Source organism: Phasianus colchicus, chromosome 1 (genome assembly GCF_987193195.1).
Source record: "Phasianus colchicus chromosome 1, bPhaCol1.hap1.1, whole genome shotgun sequence".
Taxonomy (NCBI): domain Eukaryota; kingdom Metazoa; phylum Chordata; class Aves; order Galliformes; family Phasianidae; genus Phasianus; species Phasianus colchicus.
The window spans coordinates 109,101,129-109,115,449 of NC_143436.1; the positions used below are offsets into that span (position 1 = coordinate 109,101,129).

General features: G+C 41.0%; 1 protein-coding gene across 4 annotated transcripts in view; it reads right to left on the reverse strand.

Annotated features, from left to right (window-relative positions):
• KCNJ6 (potassium inwardly rectifying channel subfamily J member 6) overlaps positions 1–12,761 on the reverse strand; it is a 154,622-nt gene extending 141,861 nt beyond the window's left edge. Inside the window, exons 1-2 of one of the 4 annotated variants that reach the window (XM_090122595.1) lie at positions 12,444–12,761; positions 3,686–3,777 (exon numbers count right to left, since the gene is read on the reverse strand). The gene's annotated coding sequence lies outside the window, so the exon portion shown is untranslated. The remainder of the gene's footprint in view (positions 1–3,685; positions 3,778–12,443) is intronic. The other 3 variants (XM_090122588.1, XM_031612647.2, XM_090122585.1) reach the window with 3 other exon arrangements.
• Positions 12,762–14,321: the final 1,560 nt, after the last annotated feature.

The window sequence follows — 14,321 nt, forward strand, 5'->3', positions numbered from 1 at the left end:
TTTTGCTGAAAATGCATTCCAAGTATTTCCAAAGGTAGTAGCTTCCTATTCTACTACACATACAGGCAGAAAGAATATAGATTAAATTTGATGAGGGAAGGAAGATAATATTTTTAAGGAAAAATTACCAAACCAGTTTTGTACTGGGACATTATACACCTACTTTCTGTTAAAGCTTTGCAAATGAAATATAAGCCTCCTAGAAAAAATAACACAAATTTGGAGAAGATTGCCAAGTAATCATCCAGTGATGGACTATTCACACAGAAAATCAAGTTATACACTGAGAAACAGTCAAGTTAACAGCAAAAAATAAGGATACTTGAAGTGAAAGGAATTTTGAAATTTAAAAATGAGAATAATAAACATGAGAATATTAAAAATCAAAATAGGTAGGAGATGCCCAGTAAGGGTAAAGAGGCAAATGATAGGCTTTTCTTTTAAAATAGATATGAAGGTGGTTTAGGAAGATAAAAATTGATGTTGCTTTTTAATACTTGGGAAGACTGGATGAAATTATCAAGAAAATAACTTTCTGGACACTCAAAGGACAAGACCATGTCTTGGAACAATCAGTGTTTGGATTTAATCCTCGCAAAATCATGCTTGACCAATCTGGCAGCTATATAAAATGATATGACTGAGTTAGTCAGTGAGGTCTGTGGGTTCCCTGTGCTGGCCAAACAGAGAACAAGTGGACTGGATGGGTAGACTTTAAGAAGAGGTGGAGAACTGGCTGGACCTTAGAGTTTGCAGTGTTTACAGTTTCAGGTTTAACATTTAGTAGTGTCAGGGGTTGATACCTATTAGAGTCATTGATATCTAGTATTTTCACCAAGGACCTGGATAACAGGACTGAGGGTAACTCAGTCAGTCTCTGGATGCTCCAAAAGGAGCTCTTGATGCACAAGGAGACTAGACATGTTATTCTGGCTATCAGGAGTGCCATGAAATTCCAGAAGGACAAATGCAAAGACCTGCACCTGGGGCTGAGGCCCTGCTCATTCGGTAGCAGCTCTGCAGGATAGGATTCCTCCATTCTACAGACAGCAAGTGCACATATGTCAGCTGTGTATTGTTACATCAGTGGACAATGAATATATACTGAGATGCATTAGTAATAAAATTGCAAGAAAGCTGAAGGAAGTAATTATTCCACACTGATTATCACTGGTGAGGTTTGATTAGAGACCAACAGAGGCCCCTTCTAACCAATTTTTTCTATAATTCTAAGAAATTATTTCATAATTCTTACATGCAGTAATTTTAGTTAGGTTTTGTTCTGAGTGTACTAGAAGTCCATAATAAGGGTTAAATTAGAATAATAACTATACATAAGCTCTATGAGAACCTATTAATGTAGACCAAATTCTTGAAATTTGTAGACCAAAGTCTTGAAACAAGACTAGGCCCTTGATTATTGGCACAGAGGAAATATACACAGGCAATGCAAAGGCAAAGCATTTTATTTTCCACTTACTTGTATAAGCATTTATATTTGAGGTAAAGCTTTTTAAAAACTTCTTTTAAGTTTTAGTTCAAATAGTTCTAATTTTGACCTCTGTACTAATCCTTAATATATGTTTATCTAGCTGCATCTTAACTAAACTGTTCCCCTCTTTGCCTCCCACATTGATGTGTAGGATTAAGTAGAAGTGCTAATTCTAGGTTATTGAGTATGGCTTTGATGATTACAGTTATAACCACCGAGAAATGTTTGGAGTTGAGTTTTTTTTTTTTTTCCTGATAGCACATCCTCACCAATGAAATTCAAATGAATATGAGGGCAATCAACAAAATCCAGCTCTTAGACTGTGAATATGCTGAGCTGTGAAATATATGCTCTGGTTTCACCCTCATTCAGCTTTAGATTTCACTGAAATGAAAGGCTAGCCCGAATTCAGAAGTCTGATTAGTGTAAAAAGTTAAAGTTCTTCCTCTGTGTAACGTCTAAAAAGTGAAGCCTGATTTTTGTCTCCCTTCTGGTCATAAGATGAGTGGTTGAGACCGTGTTTTAAAGAATAGAACAAATATTTCTTGTCAGTTCAGTTGCCAGTGTTTGCTTTCACCTCTTCCAATTGCACGGCCCAGCTCTTCAGCTTGTCTTGTCTTGAACAATATAGAGCAGTCCTGCTGACACACTTGATAGCTACAACCTGACTTGGGATTTTAATCGGCCAACTTTTCAAGAAAATAATTTTTCATTAGTGTTTTCTAACACAAGATTCCTCTTTACATGGAATCTAGACTGGCATGATTATGAACTATGATACCACTTCCAGGAAGAATACAGTTTCTCATTCATCAGAGTGTTTTGTCTAAACAGATGATTTAAACGGTTTTTATTTTTCTCTTAAATTGATGGAGTGTTTAAATTCATTGCCATAAATAGATATGGATCTGATTCTTCACTATTTGTTTATGGAAAATTTTAATTAAGGGCAAGTAGCAATAGCAAAAATCTGACTTTGTTTTGAATTCTTAAAAAGAATTGTGATATTTCAATTTGTTGGTCTAAGGAAGTATAACAGATCTCATTTTTATATTTCTGATTTGACTATTGAAACAGTCTGAACTCTGGTTCTAATAGTCTGATCTCTATTGAAATAGCTGAACTCATATAGCATCATTGACTGACATTTCTCATAATTAGCAATAGCAACAACTTTAAAATAATCTCATTTGAAATATATTTTCGTATTTACTCCAAGTCCATGCTTTAGGCATAAACTAGCCTGATCTTTATTGAGACGAGGTGGAAGTTGGCCTCTTCTCTCACTTAACTGGTGATAGGACTAGAGGGAATGGCCTCAAGTTGCAACAGGAGAGGTTCAGGTTAGATATTAGGAAAAATTTCTTCTCCAAAAGAGTGGTGATGCATTGGAACAGGCTGCCCAGGGAGGTGGTAGTCACTGTCCCTGCAAATGTTCAAGAAACATTTAATAGATATTGTACTAAGGGACATAGTTTAGTGAAGAAATATTGGTGAGAGGTGGATGGTTGAACTAGATGATCTTGGAGGTCTTTTCCATCCTTCCTAGTTCTATGATTCTAAGATTTTATGAAAAATACCCAGGCTTCAACTTCTGGTAATAGCATGGGGCAATGCACAGTGAGCTCTGTTGAAAACATGCTGCATTAACTTTATTTCCAGAAAGCTGTAAAGGTACCATTTATGCTTGTACTGCACTGAAATGTGAGAAACTTCATCTTAAAGTCATCATAATGGAGAATAAAATCTGAATATTTGTAGTAAAAAATATGTAAGTTCATCACTTTCTATCTGGTGGCTGTACACTTAGAATTCAGTAGCACAAATAAGAAAAAGGTTTGGGCTGGATTATACAAAGATTTCTGCTGACAGTTGCAAGTAATGAAGTCATCTTGAGCCGCACTAAGAAAACTGTATGTCAGCCTCTCCTATGTGATAATCTATTTAAAATAAATTTACATTTAAGGTCTGATATGAAACCCATTTAAATTAATGGAAAGATTTTAATACTCTTTGACTCAAACGCATGTACAAGATCACATATTTCCAATGATTCTATTTCTGTAACAGCTTGACAGGATTTACTATTTCTATACATTTTCAGCAAGGCTTCCTCCGATCTCTTTTGTTATTACTATCTCCTCTCACGAACATATCATACAACTTCTCACTTCATCATCTCTAGGGGCCTACCTGATTTTCCTATCAGACAGCAGCTTAATTCTCTTCTAAGATGTGAGTTGTGTGTGACTCCCCAAACCCACCAGTCTGGCTTCTGAATGCAACTGTAATTAAAAACAAAACAACAAATAAATCATGAGTTCTCTTCTTTGCAAATAGTCCAAGCCAGAACTTCTTCCTATTCCTGTCTTCTTTATTTTTTAAATCTTTCGCTTTCCACAATGTTTTTATTTGAATTCTGGTTGGAGTCACATTTCTTTCATATCTGCTATTGTTACCTCTTATTTCATGATGAGAACAAAACTCTTTCACGCAGCACATACTGCAGGAATGCCAAGTGACAATAATAGATGCTTGTAGCTTATACACAGTGGGCACTATATAGAAGCAGTTTAGAATGTATTTCTAATTATTTTTTAAATGCACACAGGGCAAACACATTGGTAGTGTTAAGTTAGTGTATTAACTATGTTGTAGTTTGTTGTGAAAGTGAAACTTATTTCTGAATTCTGGGATTGGGCAAGAGAGGGATTTGGATGAAAACCATAAATATGCTATTTGCAAGTGCTACAGAGATAGGAAATAGCAATTAGTAGCATCCAAATGTAAATAGCTCTACAATTTCACTGTGTAATGAATTTTCTGAATATGGGAGGGCTTATCATCCAGTTTAATTGGTTTTGTGTTGCTTTCACTTTTTAAATGTCTTTATTCCTTGTTTCTTAATATTTTGTCTGTCCCACTTCTTCCAAATTTTGGCCACCTTATATTTGCATGTAACTTTGCAAACTCTGACTAGAGATGCAGAGCTCAGTCAGATTAGTGCTGAAATGCTGTAGAAATTTGTGGTCACCTCTTAAAAATGCGAATCTAGTTGATAAGAAAAGAGTAATGGTAATGAATAAGCATCCAGACAGCAGTTACAAGAGATCTGATTTCTCACACACCAAGTAACACTCACAAGCGCTGAAGTCAAGAATTATCAACAACTACCATGAAACCGTACTGTAAATATACTACATACAATTATAGTCACTGTCACTAGAATGTCACTGGAATATTTTTTTAATACAAAGGATCTTCTGCTTGCTTCTTTCTCTTTCAGATTTTAATAGTAACTTTTCAGTATATTTCTGGAAAGTAGATTAGCATTACTTTATTTTTAATCCTGAAAGACTTCTAATGCACTATGCGCTTTAATGTAATTATGTTTAATAGATGGAATACAGCAGCTTTGTGAAGATTGTTCATATCCCTGCCGGATATTTTGCAGAGATAAACATGTATCTAGTTTATTTAACATGATTAACTACCTGAAGTATTAAAATTCTTATACAGCAATACTTAACAGTAAAATATTGCAAGATTACTGGAGAGATGCTGCATCTTACGAGATAGTCCTGGTTTGACATGCACACCATACTGGGCAGTGCTAATGGGCTGCAACAAAATAGTCTCCTTTCACTTCCTCTCCTGTAAAAATGATGAAGATTTGGTAAATCCTAGTTCCCATTCAGTAAATAATTTAATGAGGCATTTTATTTATCTCCCATCGTAAAGGGATGAAGCACAAACCAATATGCTTCCTTCCATTTGTACCAGAGAAAGCAAGCAGCATGCTAAGGAAAATACAGCACTACGTCTGTATTGTTTCTGCCAAAGCTGGCACAGTTTCCTTTACTTCCTTACCAGCTCAACCTTTCATTTCCATATTGATGGAGAGGCCATGATACAGAGCCCACTGCAACTGATATCTTGATGTTTGTAAGCAGCCAACGTTTTGAATTACCAAAAAAGGTTTCCTTCACTCTTGCATAACTATGTTTTCTCTGCTGCTGCTGTTGATTATCTAAGGCCAGCTCTGAGATCAGAAATTGCTGAGCTGCTTAATGCTGCAGCTGGAGAGTGTCAGAAACAATGGGAAAAACAAAAACAAAAACAAAAAACAACCAAAAATACCAACATCAAGCATGACTTCTATGTAATCTTAAGAATTTTATAAGTCAGCCAGGAAACAAAAGCGATGTAGGATGAAATTAAGTTTAGTGAGTACAGTTCTGTCTGGAAGCACTGAAGACAGGGTTTCATCTTCCACACTTTCCGCAAAAAGAGATTGCCACATTGATTTAGTAATTTGAGATGCAGTCCACAGAATTTGAGGTAACAAAATGTAACCTCTCTAGAGAACTTTAGAGATCTTTGCCAGACTGAAGTTTCTCTTTAGAGTTACCCAGCTCTTTTCATTGACTATAGGGAACCCAGGAGCTGTACTTCCAAAGTAGACATTGCTTGTTGAAGCTTTTTCTGTGAAAGTCTAGCCCCATGGAAATCAGTGGGGAATTATATCTTCAAGTCCAGATCAGTTATTGATCTGGAAAAAGAAGGTTGTTTATTACAATCACTTAGCAAAAATGCTACTTTTAAAGAATGGGAAATTGATGTGACAAGCTGACAGAAACTGAAGACTGTGTGTGTCAACAGAAGAAGAAGAGGAGAAAAAGTGGTAAGGTAGGAAATGTCATTATTTTCTCATTCTTCAAATTAATACTTTGAGAAATAATATGACAATTGCTCATTGTTTAATGAACCCCCGCTCTTGATTATAATAAATAATATATGATAATTTCTCTTTTGCTTAAATTGACAAAGTTGTCTGTACTGATGAGATACAATAAGATTTTTTTTAAATGGAAAGCAAAAAGCACAGGATTTCCTGCAATGCTGCAAAGAGCTCTGAGCTCGTGAGCCTAAAGCAGGGATGCTTATGATAAAACACTGCAGACAGAACACAGTTGATTAGAGCATTGAATTAACTTTGCACTCGTGTGCGTTCTCTCTCATCATCTTCTTCTTTCTTTCAGCCTTCTCTTCACCCTTTCAATCGTCACTATTGTTTTTGTGTCCTGATTTTTTCTTTCCTGAGAGTTCAGCACAAATGCTAGAATTCTACTTTCTTCAGAAAACAAGACACAACATTCTGCTCCATTGAGTCTCAATGTCTCCTGTGACTGGTGGCTTCCTTAGGTCAGGCTCCAACAGTCTATGTAGATTAAGTGGATACAGAATAATACAGCATAGCTGCATAAGCCTATGATCTCTACTGTTTATTTGACTATGCTGTGACTGCTGCGACAGCAGCAATCAGACCTAGGACTTCTCCTTCAAAAGGCGCATTTGAATTTCAGGATTCAACACAGTTAGGTCAAAGGATATGAAGGGAAATTAAATTCAAGATTAAGGCTGTGTCTATGGTAAGACCTAGAAGCAAGTTTGTGCTAAAATTCCTTTCCCCAACAATAATGTCCCCAGCTACTGCCTTTAGCCATGGGGCACACAAGGACACTATCTTGCAGCCAAATTGCAAAGATCACTTTTACATTTGCAGCAGCTGCCTGAAGTCTCTGTGTTAGGAAGAATCAGACACTTCCTCTAGTTGGAAGACATTTCTGAAGACTCAGATCTCCAGATAAATTTTGAAGTCTGAATCTCAGGTCCTACTGTATGAACCACTAACAATGTACATGAAAGGGTAAGTCACTGGCAGTACGGTTTAAGAGCAGGCTCCCTGGCTTACATGTGTGAACGAGCCTTCTTCATTTGCACTAACCTATAAAGTGCTATTAACACAAATGCTTTATATATTTTTTTTATCTCTGTGGAATTGCAATTTTCGCCTGTGAATTGCAAGCTACACGTGAAAGTGTTCAAGATCTCTGACTGCAGGGCTAGTTCTATTCTTGGATATAGTACATTATTTTCCCACCAAATGAGATATGAAAGTAAGTGTTTCTTAGAAGTAAATAGCATTCAAACTGAAGAAATTCCTATATCAAAAACATACACTTCCAGCTGAATAATTGCATTCACTTTGAGGTATGTTCATGTCTGATAGAAAGAGCCTTTATTTTCTAATATTAAGTTGATACATACTGTTGTAGTAAAGAAGAATAAAGTCTTTTCTGAGAGAATTTCTAATCATTTTTTTTTAATTAGAGCTATATAGATTGTATGATTCCTCTACTGGGAATACAATGCTACACCGCATACCCAGGTATCATTAATGACTGACCCGAAGCTATAACTGACAAATAGAAGCAGGGAATCAACGCTTTTATGTTTTTTCACCTTTTAGTTCTTTTTCTTAACAAAATATTATTATTTTCATTGTTATTTTAATTTATGACTCTATAGACTTGTACTCAGAGAAAAAGTACAGTGTGTTTATTTTAGAGACTCTTCTGCAACCTCTGTCATTATCTGGGGTTTCTGCAGTAAAGACTGCTTACAGTTATTGTTTTCATGCAGATCTTCACTGATTTTACTGATTATTGTGTTGCCCCGAGAGCAAATTGCTGGTAGAAGCTGCACATCATTTAGTAACTTTAAAATTTACTTTTTTTTGTCCTGTATCCGAAAGCAGGATGTTCTGCTGTCTGTACGTGTAAGTTTGTGGATAGAGTGCATGTCACTATCTAGCTAAAATCCATATCAACATGCCTTTAAAATGTAAACAACTTATATTTACTTAGTTGTGAAATTCTCTTGGTGCTGCATGATATCCTACTAAACAGTGATGAGTAAAATGAGGATGGCACTTTGAGCCTCTTTATGAATATGATTTATATCTGCAGTACAGAACCTTTGCAGTTGCCATAATATTGTGAGTAATTACTAAAAATTTCCAGTCTCTGCACATGACTTCTGTGTTTTTTCTTCCTCTAGCCCCTTGCATGGACAGAACTGCTCCCATCTACCTCCTGCTGTATACTGAACTAGATTGGGATATCCTTTTGACACACACTCCACAATACTGCCATAAGGCTCCATCAGAAGATCTCCAGCTTCTATGACAGTCAGCATCCTTGCATATGATTAAAGATTGCATCAGTATTTGAAAAAGTGGAATTAGTAATCTCCTATTTCAGCTGTTTGTAACACATGTAATGTAAGTGTATTTCAAATATTAATGTAATTCTAGTAATGTATCCGATGCACAGTTTAAAAAAACCCCAAGCCTCTCCCAGGAAATCTCTGTCAAAAAGGAATGAGATTAGAACACATTCATTGAATGTATGGGCCAGTAAATTTAGCTTTCATTGTATTAGACAGGCCAGTCTCTACATAATCCATATTTAAATATTGATGCATAATATACTAGAAATATTGTTTTTAGCATCAAAACCTTCCACCACTAAAAACACTGCATCCACATAAATGTAACAAGCACATCATCTGAACCCATCTCTCAATTTACCAATTAAAAAGCAACATTCTGTAGCAAGCAGATGATGAAAATATTAAGAAGAGCTCTCATGCTTTTATTAACAGTGAAAATAAATAATATATATATGTGATTGGGATATGTGCGCTCTACAATGCCTAAACCACTATTATCCAAGGCATAGTTTAATTTGTCTGAGTTATATGAATCTTTTACTTCTTGATTTTATAGACTGACATAAATACATTCCTGAATAAACATCTATTTGTATATGTGCAAATAACATAAGGATATAATGACAAACCCAGTAAATTTACATTAACATTGCCCACAGTTCTTGGTATTCTAAAGGTGAAAGGAAGCACAACATAGAATTCACATCTATAAAATATTTGAATAAATACACTGTGATGGATATTTTATGAAAATATAAATGAAATTCTCTTTCTCTTGCATAGCTTGAGACAACTTGTTTTTTTTTTTTTTCAAAATGACATGTTTCAATAAAATGAATGTAAAAATGTATGGAAAGAAAGAGTATCTTCTGCAGTGAAACTGCGTATCTTGAAAATCTTATATTCAGTGTAAAAGCACTGGCAAAAATTCTACAAAGAATTCTGTCATTTACTGAACTGATTGAGGTTGTGTTTCTGGTATTTTCTGATGATTTTCCAATATTTTTTTTTTCTTCTGTTGCTTACAAGGTAAAATCATTTCGTAATTATTTGTTAAAACTAGTCTGACACTGCAGGAGTATTGCCTTACATAACAAAATCAATAGCTTCCAGTATAATAAATGATCTAATAACTGCTCTGGAGAATTGTAATCTATTACTTGTTTCTATTTTCTCACAGCAAAGAAATGAGTTCCCAAGTCCATACTAACAATTCAGTCCTTATTTTCATATTCCCTGTGAGAATGGCCTGAAAATTTTAGGCCTGTTTTTAAGAAATTCAGATCTCTATTTTTCATAAAGGTTTAACTCATTACTTCACTTAACTTGTCCCACAGTGTAGTTTGGGTGAAATGTGGATCTACCATTAAAAGGATTTTAGTTCAACTCATGATTCTTAGAGATAAATTTACACGAGTACGGAGTCCAAAGAACTTCTATTCATGGGTAGGATTCACCCATGTGACTATTTCAGGATTTATTTGAAATGGGAAATTTATAGCAACAAAGGAATCCAGCAGCTGATATGAATTGAAAACCTGATTATATTTAAAGCATAACCTAAGCGGTCTGGGGATTTAGTTTCAGACTCAATAACTCTTCATGTATCTATAGTTTACTGCCCATCAGGACCAAGGCAGGATTTAATAAATCTTATTTGTTTAATGAAAAAAAGAACATCCTGACACTGTGAACAGCACAGAAGTGACTAATCCATCTCTGTCTTCCCCAGTAAATATTATTCATTATGCTGTTTGCTTTTCTAGAATATTTTTCCTAGTCTGAAGCAATAATTGCATATGCAACTACTAGTATCAGATATGTACAGCAAAATGAAAACAGCAATTTAAAACTTATCAGTGTAATAAATATATCTTGTTTCTTTGTGAATTATTACAAACCCAAATCATTTTTTTTCTCTACTTGGTGTATTTCTTTAAACTGCCTACCAAGTGTATGAGAACAGTTCTTAATCAGTAAGTGATTTTCTACTTCGTTGATCATGTCTGTCTGGCCAGCACAAACTCCACTTGTGAATTTGTGTGTCTCAGCAGTGGAATATCCAGGAATATCCTGCTAAGTTAAGAGTTCAGTTTCTTTAAGTGCCATTTCTCAAGAGGTTTCCGTAAGGAAAACAAGTTGAGAGCACATTTCACTATTTCTGCAGGGCTCATTTTATGGATATTGTGTACGTAAACAGTCCTGCTGGGGAACCAGTTAGTCATAACAAGTTATTGAGAATCACTACTCATAAGAAGCAATCTCGATCAAGTTCGTTTCAAGCATGCCACTTGTTAAGACTTTCAGCTCCTACGTGTGTTTGGCTCAGGAAAGTTCAGTCATAAATGAGACTTGCTATGGTTGCCGACATCCCGTGGGGAGCGACGCTGTGTTCAGGGTGGCTCCGTCTGGCAGAAACAGCTGTTTGTGGCTCGGGGACACCTGCAGGAGGCGCCCCTGGTGCTACCCAGGACAGGTACGTGGGGTTCCCACACGCGACCCTAAGGGCCCGGCTGGGAACGGCGCTCCAGCAGCGCTGGCGCTGTTCATGGTCCTGAAACAACCACCTCCACAGACCACGGCGCGACCGCTGTCGCTGACCATGGTACTGAAACAGCATCTACTGATCGTGCCTCTGAAGCCGCGTCGGGACGGGCTCTCAACAGCCAGCACGGCTCCCCCGTCGCCGGGAGCTCCCCTGGGGCTGGAGGTGCACAGAGAGGAAGAGGATGAAATGAAAAGGCATGTCTGCCATAGGGAGCCCGTCCTGAAGTAGCTTTCTCCTACTGAGAAATATGCCTTCCTATGTTGCATGAGAAAATACTCCGGGCATGGCGGCTCGGGGCTATCCACAGCCGAACCTCGCTGAGCCCCTTCCCCACTATAGTTCACCGGCCATTTCCTTGATCCTTTTTATCTCAGAGGAAAGTTTTGTCTGTGATATCTGTCGTGTCTCTCCCCCTTCCCCCCCCCTTGAGACGGGACCTGGCAGGGCAGGGGATGCGGCGGAGAGAGACGGGGGAAGGGAAAGGGGGGAGTTATTTCCCACTTATTTATTTATTTAGCTCTTTCCTCCCTCAGGTCGCCATGGTGATACCGAGCTCGCTCTCCCTCCCATCAAGAGGAGACGGGCACCTCTTCGTGAGCAACCCTCTGTCCCCACTGCTCCCGCTGCTGCTTTTCCCCATCAGAGGCTGAATATACTGGGGCCACACAGTCCCCTCAGCGTTTAAGCTGGTCCCCCGCGCCCCCCACCTCCGTCGGCCTGGCCCCGACTGCCCCCAACGCTGCCAGCGAGAACCCAGCGCTACTCCAGCTCCCCCCAGCGCAGCCATCCCCACTGTCCGTCCAGAGGAGGAGTGAGACGGGAGCAGCCAAAACAGCCCCTTTGCCCGCCTCACTGAAGTCAACCCCGGCTTTGACGCTGCCGCTGGGGACGGAGTGGTTGCCCCGGACGGGACGTCCCCGAACTCCCTGTTCGTCCCCTCCCGTGGGTACCGCCTGAGCCTCGCAGCGCGAGGACCCTGGCGCAGCCTCGGCCAAGCCCGCGGCGGCAGTGCTCTGCCTGGGAGCACGGGGTTCCTACGCGGAAGGCTTCCGCGACGGCAGCTGGAAATGGGGCTCCAGGCGCCGGCCCGCCCCCTGCCGAGTCCCCCCTCGGCTCCCTGCCCGGCGGAGAGAGCCTAACACGGCTCACCCCCCGGTTACATAAATAACGCACCCCGCATCCCCCCGCACCGTCGCGGTGGCTGCCGGGGGTCTTGAAGAAGGGCGTTTTTTGGGGGGGTAGAAGGCGTCGACAGCGAGTCGTGAAGTAAAAGCACAGAAACGCAAACCTCTACCCCGCACCTTCGCGCACCCCTCTCCACCTTACCTGGCGGCGGCACGCTGCTCTACTCCATGCCGGCGCCCTGCGGGACGGGGCAAGGCGCTGCTGCCCGGCTCTGCTTCTTCTCTGGCTCCCTGCCGTATGCGTGTGCTATCGCGGAGGGCTGTCACACGGCCCCCAGGCTGCCGTCGGGCGCCTCCATTCCCCGTGCCGCTCGTCCACCTCTCGCACAGCGCAGGGGCACCCGCCGGCCGATGGTTCGGCTCGGGGTCGCTTCGCAGAGGGAGCGAGGGGCGACCGGACGGTCGCGGCGGCGCCGCGCGTGTCTGCTTGCGCGTGGCAACGAGGGAGGCGGCGCGGCGCGGTGCGGGAGGGCGGGCGGGGGAGGCGCGGCCCCGCGGAGGCAGCCGCGGGCGGGCCCAGGGGCTGCGGCCGGCGCCGGGGGGCTGCGCTAGCCCGGCCCGCGCGGCGGCGGCGCCGGCTCGGTGGGGCCGAGCGCAGATGGCAGCAGCGCCACCTACGGGCGGCGCGGGGCGGCGAGGGCGGTGCGCTTCTTCCGCGTGGACGGCCCGGCCCGCAACCTGCCCGCCCCCCGGCCACAGCGGGCCTGGAGGGGTGGCTCTGGGGATGGTAAGGCTCGTAGCGGGCGAGTGCCGGAGGGGAAGTGATTCACTCCCCGGATATCTGAGTAAAAAGGTGAGGGTCCCTTCCCTTCCCTTCCCTTCCCTTCCCTTCCCTTCCCTTCCCTTCCCTTCCCTTCCCTTCCCTTCCCTTCCCTTCCCTTCCCTTCCCTTCCCTTCCCTTCCCTTCCCTTCCCTTCCCTTCCCTTCCCTTCCCTTCCCTTCCCTTCCCTTCCCTTCCCTTCCCTTCCCTTCCCTTCCCTTCCCTTCCCTTCCCTTCCCTTCCCTTCCCTTCCCTTCCCTTCCCTTCCCTTCCCTTCCCTTCCCTTCCCAGGTCCTGCTGCTGCTGTGGAACTGTCCCATCTGCATCGGTCTGCATCCTTCCAGTGAGGCATCCAGAAGAACCAACTGCACATCCAACTGACCAGAGAAGAGCAGGAGACCTGGGTTTGTGTCCCACAGGACTTCTACAGTGTATGCGGGTTGATCTCACATTGCACACTCTGTCTCTTTTAGGACACTTACAAGGGTGTGTCTTTATACACCCTCCTCACAGATTAGTCTGTAGGAATGCAGTGCCTTTGACACTATTTTCCTACTTGGGTTTCATTGAAACTGGCCACCAGATTCCATGCTCCTTGGAAGGACTGGCAGTTGCCAACAAATAGGCAGATGCACAAATTCAGACAGTGATAAAAAAATTTACTTAAGCTTCCTTTTCTAAGAAAACCTTGCTAAAAAGGTAGAAGCAAGAAGATATTTGTCAGATATAATCCTAATCTTTTTCCTTGGAGAAGGTATCCTTTCCAGGTTGCTCCACCTTACTTACTTTCTTGACTATATTGTGACCACTGATTTTATCCTTTTCTCCCTCTCAGACAAAAGTAGTATTTTAAACCAGCACCACTTAAGCTTGTGAAATTGCCTTATTTGCATTTCCTTTCTCACCTCACCCTTCCTCTTCACACCTTCCTACATTTCCTAGTGTACTTTCTGGGAACCTTTTTTCTGTCTAAACTCATCTGAGTCCATGTATTTTTGTTGTTGATTTATTATATCATGCTAATCTAAAAAAATGGCTGTGTTCTGGTTTCTTCAGATTTTACCATAAAAGGGAACCTCACTGAAAAGAGCAGTGTAAGACCTTTCTTGGTGGTTCACATGACTATTCATTTCTTCCTGCAAATTACTGTTTTTTGAAATCTCTTCCATTATACTACAAGCACTTCTACTGGAGTGGCATCTACCCTTCAAACTGAAGTTACTTTTCTAGGACTTAGGATGCATGAGCTTATCCTTCCTG